Source organism: Mauremys mutica, chromosome 2, assembly GCF_020497125.1.
Source record: "Mauremys mutica isolate MM-2020 ecotype Southern chromosome 2, ASM2049712v1, whole genome shotgun sequence".
Taxonomy (NCBI): Eukaryota; Metazoa; Chordata; order Testudines; family Geoemydidae; genus Mauremys; species Mauremys mutica.
Window position 1 is genome coordinate 109,878,032 of NC_059073.1, and position 10,367 is coordinate 109,888,398.

General features: G+C 44.3%; 1 long non-coding RNA gene across 1 annotated transcript in view; it reads right to left on the reverse strand.

The window, feature by feature from the left end:
- LOC123365390 overlaps nt 1-7,501 on the reverse strand; it is a 340,326-nt gene extending 332,825 nt beyond the window's left edge. The window contains exons 1-3 of the long non-coding RNA XR_006577558.1: nt 7,347-7,501; nt 6,979-7,133; nt 3,003-3,300 (exon numbers count right to left, since the gene is read on the reverse strand). This is a non-coding gene — a long non-coding RNA (uncharacterized LOC123365390). The remainder of the gene's footprint in view (nt 1-3,002; nt 3,301-6,978; nt 7,134-7,346) is intronic.
- Nucleotides 7,502-10,367: the final 2,866 nt, after the last annotated feature.

A 10,367-nucleotide genomic window follows, 5' to 3' on the forward strand; every position in this document is an offset into this window, starting at 1 on the left:
ATATAATTTAACCTATTTTGAAAAGTTGCATGAGAGACTTTCAATGGGACTATCCTGATTTAAGGCAAATGATTGAAGTGTTCTATTTCTGTACAGTAAGTAAAAACAGTATTTTCCTAGCAATGTGCTCTACAATGTGTCTAGTTGTGCACATAAAATCTGCACTTGCAGCCTCACTGTAACCATATAGGGGAAAGTTTCTTCCTCTGTGGCCATATCTAATTCTTTGTTAAAAGGCAGAGTTCTCAATCCCCCCTAGAAACCTAAACATGTCTATGCATTTTAATCAAACAAAAGGGAAAGATACCAAGCACAATAGCATACAGCTCAGGCTTCACAGAAGGTCTGCAGCAAATTTCAAATTATGTCCATTTAAGGGCCCTCTGACAAATAGTCACTGAGAATTTGTGCAGAACTCGGGTCCTTTCTTCTGCAAGAACTGGAGAACTCATTCTTTTGGGGGATAGGGAGAACGGCTCAAGGAGGAAGTGAAATGAAGGGGAAGGGAGCAGGACCTCACTGAGTTTTCCTTTCCTTGGGGCCTCAATCTGAAGGTTTTTCCTACAGAAGAGGGCAATCTCTCCCCTTTCTCTGCATGGCCACTATTCACCATAACATCCAACTGCACCACACCTTTAGTACCTACAAAACAGAAGTTACAACAATCCCGGTTTCTTCCTTCCTTTCTTCCCAATGATCAAGCTCAATATTACAATTTAACCATCCATGACAGACTGTGAAAGCACTTTGCATACCTTTTATGTTCTCTTCTCTAACTTCCACGTCTAACTGTTGCTCTGTGTCATTCCCATGGTCATTTTCACATCAATAAGAAATAAAAAGAATGTGGAAAAAGAGTATTTCTTACAACCAAAGCTTGTGGGGTCAAAAGCTTTTCTTACGATGTTCTCATTATTCAACCTGTTCTCACTGAATAATGAGACCTGAGGTGGATCTGAAGACAACATTATAGCATAAGGTTTTCTCCCTGACTTTAGTCAGTCGTAATGTGAGACCTTATTTCACTTAATAAAGTAACTCAAAAGCATTCTCTAACCATTGTATTTTTCCTTCTCTCTCTTTGAATCCTGCTTTTCATTTTTCCTGGAAGTGGTCCAAAGTAATATGAGACAACATAAATTGTATTTTTTATCCTTAAATATTATTTCAGTCCCTAAGATATTAACAATAGAAATGTAATGCAAATGCAAATCAAAGAAAACATAACAAGAAAACATATAGTAATTTGTTTCGTATGTCCTGAAAACCATGACAGCAAGAAACCTCCATAACACCAAAGACTCAAATAATTGTAAAGCACGGTAGTCATCCCTTCTTAAAGATTTATATAAATTTTGCTCCAGTTATCAAATTTTGATCAAATTAACAGATTTCAAATAGATGTAAAAAATAAATCACATTTTCCATTTATTAGAAAAACTAGTAAAATTAACTTTGAACAAAGGCAAAGAGCTGTAGATGGGTAAGGGGTAAGCAACTGATGAGGAAGAGAATTTATCTTCATTGAAAACAAGTTTTTAAAAAATTTTATTACTTAATGACTGAGCTTTTGCTGTGAGTTGATGCTAAATGGCAAAAGTTTCATGTAGCACAGATCTTTTTACAAACAGCTCAGTACTTTCTTTGTACTGAGACTTGAAAACAAAGACTTCCATACTGCTGATTTAAGATGTCCTGAGTTCCAGAAAAAATGTCCACAGAAAACAAATTGTAAGGGTAGAAATCTAGAACTATATTAAGGACATTCAGTACTTTGCAAGATCATAGCCTCAGTAAGCAACAGAAATAAAAATGTATATCCGCATTACTTTACAAAAAAAAAACACAAACAAAAAAACAAAAACAAAAAACAAAAAAACCTACCATTAGGTACAGGTAACTATACACAAAACAAGCACAAAGACTATCAGTTTCTCTTTACAGCTGGAAAGGATAACAACGATTATTTGTTCAGATTTCTAATTTTCCTCTAAACTAGGCCAACCAGCTCAGCACTTTTCTTAAGATGATGTACACTTGTCTGCCTTCAATCTTCTATAGGCCAGAGGAGGGAAAGGATACATCTAAAGCAACCATTTTAATATTGTTCATATTATGTTGCAAATACATTCCATACAAAACAGGTATCAAACTGATATCAAGTATTTTTTCCACTGAAAACGCATGATTCTCTTTCCAAACTTCATAATTAATTTAGAGACAGCATAGAGTTCCCCAACTATGTCATTAACATCTTTGTTTCATGATGTTATTCCATGTTTAATAGTTTACTTTTTCTCCATAAACCATAATTTTTGCTTGTCTCTCAGTTTGAACGACAAAAAGAGAATGGGGTCAGGTTCAACTGTCCAGATCTCATCAACTCCCACAATGCTGTAAGATCTGAATTGCAAATAAATATGGTAGAACAAGAATGTTTAAATCCAAACTAAAAAAATAAATAAAAGAAAAGAACTTTTCATTTTATTTTTGTTAAAGAAAAATTCTATTGATCCTAACTTCTGTAAAAATGTTTGTTTTGAGGGTGGTATTTTTAATTGATATATTTTAAAGAGAACACACTGATTTTAGACTGAATTCAACGCAGGATTGACCCTTTAAACAGCATTCTGTTACATTTCCTACAGTCATGATATGTTTATACTGTTTTTAATCTTTCTTTTTTTAAAAGTTAGTGGCTTGATTTTAGGGATTCCCAGCACTTCTAATTCCTACCAACTTCAAAGGGATTTGGGGTATTCAATACCTCCGAAAAAAATCAGACCATAAATAAATAACTTACTGTATTCTGTCTAAATTTAAGAAACGTATGTTGCATGCAAAATTAGAGACATTCCTCTCAGTTACACCACATAATGCTATTGATAGCTATAAAAGAAAATGGAAAGAACAAATACAAGTTTGTCTGCAATGAAAACATAATCTTTAATATTTCAATGGATAAAAACATATCTTTTGCAATGACCAGAGAACAAACATACCTTATTTTAATTGTAGAATATCATTGTCAAAGCGATCTCCAGACCATTTTCAACAGCACCTTCCATATTTTCTGATTTCTTCAAGAGCCACTACCACCAGTTTTATCAGTTTATTAATAGATGTATAAATCCAAATGATGATGTTTGATGTCTTTAGTCATTCAGTGTTTGTACTCTGTTAATCCCCACTAAAGTATCCACAGCTGTATTCCACCATTTGAAGAGCAAATGCAATATGGCACCTATTGCTGTAAGGTGTTGTGGCAGCAATCATGCTTGTCTGACAATCACACTTTACCTATTCAGATAAAATTAATGAGTGAGTGTTAGTTCTAAACACATGAGCAATAATACTATACAGTAATTCTGCAGAACCATTCCTGGCTCAAGTATAAATATCAAAGTTACAGTCTAGCATTTGAATAACTTCAGCTGTTTTATTTAATGGATAATTTGTTCATATTCTAAATTTAAATTTGCTGATTGTTTAAACTTGGAAAACTTCATCATGTTGGAATACTAAAAAAGAATCCAGTTGGATATTATTAGTTAGTACTTTCAATACCCTCTGAAACAGGCATAGGTATTTCTTTACACAATGAGTACTCTTACATCTTAGAAAACCCTAAAGCATTAAGGGGAAAAGTGACGTAGAGGATCTTCAAAAGGCCTCAGAAATATTTCAAAAGCCTGAAGTTAGAAAGATATGGGAAGTAAGAAAGTATCTGGGAGAGTGTGACGAGTAAGGGAGTGCACATGCTCAGACACACTTGCAAAGCTGGGACAGGGGGCAGGGCAGGGCAGAACCTATAGCCTTGTCCACAGTAGCCTTCCCCTGCTAAGATTTCCCAGTATTGCATCTCCACCAGTGGGAGTGCTAGTGTAGACAAGGTGCTGGCAGTATTTCAAACCTTGCTGCTGAGACCTGGCCCTACATAGAACAGATGACAAAGCAACTAAAAGCAGCAGCTTGTCTACACTAGTGTTCCCACTGCTCCTGCCTCTGGTGTGGCTCCTTCAGTGATAGCAGCAATGGGAAATTTTAGGGGGGAGCGGAATGCTGGTGCAGACGAGGGTTGTGTGTTGATTGGGGGGGGGGCATAAGGGAACCTGTTTTTGTGCTGCCAGGGATGGGTGGGCAGGAAGGAGAGAGAGAACAAACTTCTACATAGCAGAGGGAGGGGGAGAAATAGTGAAACCCCTTGTGGAGAGGATGAGGCATACTTATAGAGAGGAGGATGGGAGACTGCACCAGTGTAGGGGAGAGGAGGCTTGGTGGGGGGAAGTCTATGGGTGTGGGGGAGTTTGGGTAATGAGTCCTGTGTATGTAAAGAGGGAGCCTACATATGTGTGAGAGTGAAAGAGAAAGTTATGTGGAGGGTGAGGGGAGGAGTAGGGAAGGAGCCTGCACCTTTGAGTGGATGTGTGCGCCCGCCCTTGTGCCTGGTTTGGGAGAGACCCTAGCATGTGAGGGGGATTTTTGGGACCTGAGGCAGGCAAGTGAAGGGAGAGAGAAGAATGTGTGACCATAGCTGGAGACTGGAAAAGTACAGGGACATTGGCAAGGGGAAGTAAAAAGGAGAAGGACAGAGAGGTAGCGGGGGTGGGGAGAGGGATGCCCAGAGTAGGAAAAGAACAGCACAGGAAAAAAGGGGGGGAAAGTGGCGGAGTGGGATGAAGGGAAGAGAAGGAGCAGTTATTACACGATGTAGAAAAAGTGAGGGGAAATGGGAAAAAACAATAGCTAAGATATACAGAAAAAAAGTGAAGAAATATGAGGAAGACAGAATAAATTTTCCAAAGTTGCAGAGTATTTAATAGAAAGCACAAATGCTAAAACACTACAATAAATAACCAATTAAGGTTTCTGTTTTGTTTTGAGGCCACTGGATTAAAAAAAAAACTGTGGGGGTGAAGGGAATTTCACCTGGGACCAGCCTGGTCTGGCCATCCTAAATTCACCATCGTAAACTGAACAAAATTCCCCTTCCTAGTCTCTACTCCGCTCCCCAAACTGGTTGTATGTGGTTGCACCTATGCCCTCCTGCACACCTTACTCTACCTTCCCATGAAAGTCCCAGACCAGCAGTGTCTAAATACCGGGCACTTCCCAGCATCTCACCCACATTTCCACAAATGCACTACACATCCCCCACCCTCCCGTTGCTGGGCTCTCCCCTTACCACTAAAATGCCCCTCGTCGCCCCCCCCTGCACCCTGCCAGATTTTGCTGCCAGCATTTCTGAACATTTTTCGTTCCGATTATTCCCATAATCCTGGGAAGTTTTCCTGTTCAGGATCCTTCCTCCTCCCAGGAAAAAAAATACACCCAGACTCTTAAAGTTCTCTATATCCTAAAGAAAGCCTGCACCGGGGCAGGACTGACTAGCGTCCACCAATCTATTTTACAGTAAGCAGATACTGAATAGCTGAGTTGCCGTCATAAAACAATACTTCCATGCGCTGTTACAAGTACAAAAGAAAGAAAGAAAAGATTCCTCTAGCCTGTGACTTCCCTCTAGAGCACCCTCACTTCACGTTTTCAACTCACTCTGAAGCCTGGAGCAGGGGGGAGGGGAGAAAAGAACAAATAAACCATAGGGCAAAAACTCACCTTCTCTTCTTCTTTAAACTCTGAAAACGAAATCGAGGGAATTCCTTATGAGGCCACGGTGGGGCCGTTTGTTTTGTAAGTAATGAGAGAGCTTGAAGGAAGTTGGGTAATTCTCTCTGGATAAAGTTCCCGAAGATTAGATAACCCAGAAGAAGAGGGAGAGATGGAGAGTTCATCCGAGTTTCTCCTTTTGTTCAAGTTCCCTGAGCAGACAAAGAGCCAGCAAGCGGCAGCAGGTTCCTCTCTGCCTCCCCCCCCCCCACCGCTTTTCCCTCCCCCAGTCCTTGCGTATCCAAAGGAGCAACTCAGGTCCAACACTGCCCTTCCCCTCTTCTTCTCTCCCTCCATTCAATTAACACTGCAATTGTTAGTCATCCCCATCTCTAGCAGGCTCCAAGTCCAAACTTCCTGCTAACTGAGCCTCCCAGAAAAACCATTTCAATCAAGGGGGGAGAGAGAGAGAGAGAGAAACATCTCTCAAATCATTATTTCCGGTAGATGCACCTCTTTGTTTGGATTCCCTTGACAATCACTGAGAACAATCCCCTTGGTATCTGGTTTCGGTCAGTTTGATCTTCTACAGTCTGTAGGACAAATGTAGATTCAAGGAAAATATAAAAACAAGAGGGGGGAAGGGTCCATTTACAGGCGCACACGCACGCACACACACGAGTGGATTTGGCAAGACTTTGTCCCTTTCACTTGTGGAGACATCCAGCCTTCAGAACAAAAGCTTAATCCCGGCCACGAGACCAACAACAAAAGATATTTCCAGTCTTTGGCATCTCTACCTGTTGCGCAAAGAGATGGGGCCAGCAGCATCCCCTAGCAAACCACACACATACACACACACAAAAAAAACTACACAAACCACACTGCCCCTTCACCTGTCCCCCAGCCACTAGACCATCTACTCAGCCCCTCTCCAAATAAAACCAGCAGAGGAGGAAAAGGTAACAACAGACAAGAGCCCCAAATCTAATCTGCAGCCAGGAAGACGGGGGATTTCCAGAAGCCCTGCCCGGGGCCCATCCCATTCATTACCTGCACAGATAAATCACACCGCACTCAGAGCTTTGAACCCCTTTCGCTTGCTCCTTGATGCCGACGATTTAGCCAGGAAAATTAGACAGCCCCTATCCACCCCAAGGAAAAGGAAGGTCATTTCTGGCTCTGGGACCCGCTCTCGCTCTCTCTCCATTTCATCTGCGATGGAGCAGATAGCGCACAAGGTTGCTGCCCATGACGACTAACTTTCTGATGAAGTTTCACTGTCTTGGAAAGGAAACCGGGTGCAGTGGGATGGACGGCGTGTTAGTTTCGCAACAAGACAAAAGGAAAGCAGAGTAAATCGCAACTCACCTTGGTGTGATTGATACACCTTCCGCTTTCCTCCGCCTCCTCCAAGCGCCTGGCTCCTTTGGGTGGAGGGAGGCGTTTGACGGGAAAGGCTAATTGCTGTCGATCGCTTCTGACCTGGACGTGTCTGGCTCAGCCACCCTCTTCAGAGGTCCCCCCTGGCAGAACAAAGGATCTCTCCTCGCTTTGTGTTTAACTTTCTCATGCCGCCCAGCCCGCTTCGCAACTTTCCAGCCCCATTCAAAGGGAGTGCCTGGGGGGGTGGGGGGGGAGAGAAATCAAACCAGCCCTGAGCTGCAACCACTGCACCCCTCGCTAACAAGCAAATGCCCCACTCCCACCCCCCGAAAGGGAACCTCACTCCGACTCACATCAGGGACGGGGCTAGAAGTTGCAGGAACCAGCCCTACGCCTCAGCGAGGTGCTGCTGACTCCCCGACACGGTTTGTGTGTGTGCTGCGCGCGTTTTTGTTTTGGAGGAGGAGGATGACAGGGGGAGGGGGAGAGGAGTTATTAGTCCGATGGGAAGAAGCGGCGGCGGTGGCGGCGGCTGCTCCGGGTCCCTTTGTGTGCACGTGTGAGAGGAGAGGCTCTGGCCGCGCCTTGTTGTTGAGCTCTGGGATCCCGCCCTCCAGTCCCCACCACAGGCACGGCCCAGCCACCAGCAAGGGACGCGGCCACCCCGAGCATGAAACGGCGGCGCTGGGCTCGCCCTCCTCCTCCTCCTCCTCTCTTCCACGCAGGGAGCTTCGCTTCCAGCAGCACCCCGCTGCCGGGCGGCCAGGTCCGGAGCTCCACACCTTCGGGGTTTAATTACTCCTGGCGGGGTCCAAAATATATGATGGGGCTGCAGGTAGGAGGCTCCCACCTCCCCCTCGCCACCCCTCCCCGGGCCCACAGGAGAGACCGTTGTTCAAAGGGAACCGAAACAGAGAGGGGGAGTCAAAGGGAAGGTGGAGGGGAAAGAACCCCCCCACGCACACTACTCTTAAAATAAAAGTGCAGGGGAGAGAAAAAAAAAAGTAGCTCTCTGTGACCCATTAGGAGCTAATATTTATTTCCAAGACCCTGTAGGGCCTTATTGTCGCTACCCAGCAATATCCTCTATTGTTTGTCTGTCCCTCTCTCCCTCTCACCCACCAATTCTAGGCTCACACCTATCCACTGCTACCTGAACTTACCAGGCGCAGACTTCCTTCCCCTCCATCAGCTCAAAACCATTCTCCTCCTTCTAGGATCCATCCTCTTTCCCACCCCAACAAAATCCTTCCTATCCAGCCTGCACACAGCTCTGAACCATTCTCTTCCCAAATGGTCCTCCACCCTGGCTCAAAACCTCTCCTGTTTCAACTAGATCCTGCTCACACCCATTCCTGGGGCCTGCTGCCTGCTGTAGGCATTTTGCTGCGTTAGATAAACTACCGTGGTCCCCACCTTTTTGTGGCCAGTAGCACATTCATGTTTTCAGAAGAGTGTGGCGGGCACCAACAATTTGTCATGGTTTATTTTGTATTTGTACATTAAATAATATGAAAAACATCATATTTAAGATAATGTTTTCACCCCTTAGCTCAGAGAGCCGAATAGATGAATCCAGAGAGAAGCCACGAGGACAGAGAACACCAGCGCCTGCAGCCCCGGAGTTCTCTGTCCCTGGCAGGCGCGGGGCCATGGCTTCTCTCCCCTGCTGGGCACTAGGCGGGCACACATAAATGCCCCAGAGGGCGCCATGGCACCCGCGGGCACCACGTTTGGGACCACTGAACTACACTGTGTGCGCTGCCCCCCCCTCCCAGTCTCTCACAGGTCTGTGTTGTGTTAACTCTGCTTTTTCTTTCCTTTGTCATCCCTTCCCCCCACCACACACCATTTTTGGTTTCCCTCATTGTGACGTTATTGATATAAATGGGGACCATATAGAACATGGGTTGCAACCAAGGTCCTGTAGTGGCACCAAATCCTAAGTAAAGGGGGTCATATAAGGTGTCTAAGACCAGGTTCTGGGTTGCTGATTATAATTATGCTGTCTATATGTCTGTATCATTTTTAGTTGAAGTTATGAATGTTGGCTCTATGCTGTCTGTATTTCAAGTTTGTGCTGTGCTTCTGGGGGAAGCCTCCCAGACAAGCTGGTGTTAGCTCTGCCTAGCCTGTTTGATGGCCCATTAAGGACCATTAAGGACACAATGGACCCATGGAGAGAAGGCAGACACGCCTTGTGACTCAGCAAAGTATGCAGGGACTGGCCCATGTGACTCCAGGCTCCATCTTGCTGTAAATTTCCACAGTGAAGACAAAGAGATTCTTACACCTGGAAAGGCCTATATAAGGCTGATGCTTCATCTCCATCTTGTCTTCAATCCTGCTTCTGACCTCTGGAGGGATTTTGCTACAAACTGAAGCTCTACACAAGGGACTGAATGACCCATCCCAGCGGGGGATGTTCCAGAGACTCAATTTGAACCTGCAGTTTACTCCATCTCTGCTGCAAGCCTAAACTAAGAACTTTGCCATTACTGTATGTAATTGATTCCATTTAACCAATTCTACCTCTCATCTCTACCTTTTTCCCTTTGTAAATAAACCTTTAGATTTTAGATTCTAAAGGATTGGCAACAGCGTGATTTGTGGGTAAGATCTGATGTGTATATTGACCTGGGTCTGGGGCTTGGTCCTTTGGGATCGAGGGAACCTTTTTCTTTTATTGGGGTGTTGGTTTTCATAACCATTCATCCCCAGGACGAGTGCACTGGTGGTGATGCTGGGAGACTGGAGTGTCTAAGGAAATTGCTTGTGTGACTTGTGGTTAGCCAGTGGGGTGAGACCAAAGTCCTTTTTGTCTGGCTGGTTTGGTTTGCCTTAGAGGTGGAAAAACCCCAGCCTAGGGCTGTGACTGCCCTGTTTGAGCAATTGGTCCTGATTTGGCACTCTCAGTTGGGTCCCGCCAGAACCGCTCCGTCACAGTGGCGTAGTCGTGCTTGGATCCACAGAACCAGGTCAATTAAGTTTTGGGTCAGAACCCCACGCTATCCAAATTTTAACTTTGGGATTGAGAGTTTGGTTGGTTAAAGATCAGTGACCATGAGACAGAGAGCATCAGGAAAAGCAAGGAAACTGCAAGCCTTGAGAGACAGCCTGCAGTTTGATTATGAGCAAGAACTGGCAGAAATTCGAATGGAGAAAGAGGCTGATGAGAGAAAGAAAGAAGTTGCTAAGAGAGAAGAAAAAGCTCGTAAGAGGCGTCTGGAGCTGCTGGCTGCTGAGGAGAAAACTCGACAGATGCAACAGGAGACAGCTAGACTCCAACTCCAAGTCAAAAAAGCAATGGAAGAACAGCAGAGACTGTATCCTCTTGAAAGTCCAGTTTGTAACAATGTTGGTATGTTGTATAA